The sequence below is a fragment of the Montipora capricornis genome, chromosome 2, assembly GCF_036669925.1.
Source record: "Montipora capricornis isolate CH-2021 chromosome 2, ASM3666992v2, whole genome shotgun sequence".
Taxonomy (NCBI): Eukaryota; Metazoa; Cnidaria; class Anthozoa; order Scleractinia; family Acroporidae; genus Montipora; species Montipora capricornis.
In genome coordinates, this window is record NC_090884.1 from 50,200,002 (window position 1) to 50,201,768 (window position 1,767).

General features: G+C 37.1%; 1 protein-coding gene across 1 annotated transcript in view; it reads right to left on the reverse strand.

Moving 5' to 3' along the window:
• Positions 1 to 742: 742 nt before the first annotated feature.
• Positions 743 to 1,767, reverse strand: part of LOC138025903 (carboxyl-terminal PDZ ligand of neuronal nitric oxide synthase protein-like) — a 10,503-nt gene continuing 9,478 nt past the window's right edge. Inside the window, exon 9 of the mRNA XM_068873047.1 lies at positions 743 to 1,767. This exon is cut by the window's right edge and continues 1,444 nt beyond it. The gene's annotated coding sequence lies outside the window, so the exon portion shown is untranslated.

The window sequence follows — 1,767 nt, forward strand, 5'->3', positions numbered from 1 at the left end:
TCAGCAGCAGGTTCAGCCATATTGAGGTCAAGAAGCTTTTATCGAAATGGTAATGAATCCATAAAGGCGATACCTCTTACACTCGATTGAGTAAGACCGCTGTGAATAGTAGGGAAAGAGGAAAAAATGCGAGCGAAAAATGAGTGGGGGCTTGAGTCGACCCAAGCCCCCGCCCGCTTTTCCCACACAGTCGTTTTCGTTTTGCCGACTATCTGGGAGCCTGGAACAGCCTAGTATAAAACACGGGCTGCGAACTGGGTATAAAACGAGGACCAGGTATGAAACAAGGACTGAGTATCAAAAAACGGAGTAGATAACAAAACTAGGATTGTACTGGCCCAGATAGACTTTTTTAAAAAGTCCTTCAGTCCTCTTATTCAGTGTCAAAATATTGTCACGCACATAGAAATGCTCAAGTTACAACATTGACCGGGCTAGGGAAAGTAAGAATAGAGGTTTCATCTCAAAATTGTACTTTACTCGAGTTTAACACCAGAGGGAGTGGAAAAATTGTTATGAGGAAGAACGGAAACTTTTTAGGCATAAACTTCAATTATATTTCCATCCGTTATATTAAAGTCCTCTTACCTCTCACTGACCTCTCTTCATTTCATGTATTTGAGAAAGTAACAAGATTAATCATCCATACATTCAGTCATTCCTTTTTCCAATGTACCGGTAAAACATAGTCAAGTTGGTTGAAAAATTTTAAAACGGTTTTACAAAATTAACCACCACATCATTTTTCTATACAAACTGCAGTTTAATCCTTTTTATATTACATGGATCATTGCTGTGGAGTAAGCATCTCCATAAGTTGCAAAAAGGCCAGAAAAAGTCAAAGCTCAATGATCATTCTGGATCAAATTATAAATTATTGACATCCTAGTAAGATTGTGTTCTTCATTAAATAGCTAAGAAAATATGCAATTAAAAATGTGTCTCTGAAATATATAGTATTTACGTAGAAAAATGATTTTCTATAGAAATTTGTGGAGACGTATGATAAGCTTATTGTTAAAAAATGTAAAATATGTGAATAACAATTTTGTGGGTGTGACATCACACACATATCCAGCATTAAGGTCCCATGCATACCCCGTAAATCCTATTATTATACGACTAGCTCCATGAGCGGGCAAGATGTGATTGGCTACCCGAGCGGGCAAGATGGAGCTATACTGCCCGCTCGGGATTTCTCGCTTGGTCCCGAAAGATCAAAGATCATATTTCTGGGATTTTATCCCATAATTATAATAAATCCTTTATTGACCAAGCTTGTTAGGTCAAGACGGCTGGATATTGGCCTCGTTCTTTTTTTGTGTTTATGGACCTCAACTTCGTCTCGGGCCATAAACACGCAAAAAAAAAGAACTTAGTCAATATCCAGCCATCTTGACCTCACGCTTGGTCAATAACCCATATATACTGTTCATGTTACCCTGAATGAAATACAAAGTACTTGCTAGTCTACCGTATCATACTTTAAAGTGAACCTCCACTCCAGCAAAAGAAGTTTGAAATTTTTTTGATATAGTGTTTCAATAAGTGTTTGTTCCAAAACGAATTTTAGAACCTGAGCTCCACATCTTGAATGAATAATACATTGTGATGTGATATAGTGATTCTGTCTATTGTTCTGATACAAAAAGATTGTATATAATAACGATAGGGAAACCATAACACGTCGCAATAGTTATTACTGAAGATGGCAATGCCCCAGAAATTCATCATGTTATTTCACATACAATTACTTCCTCTTACAAG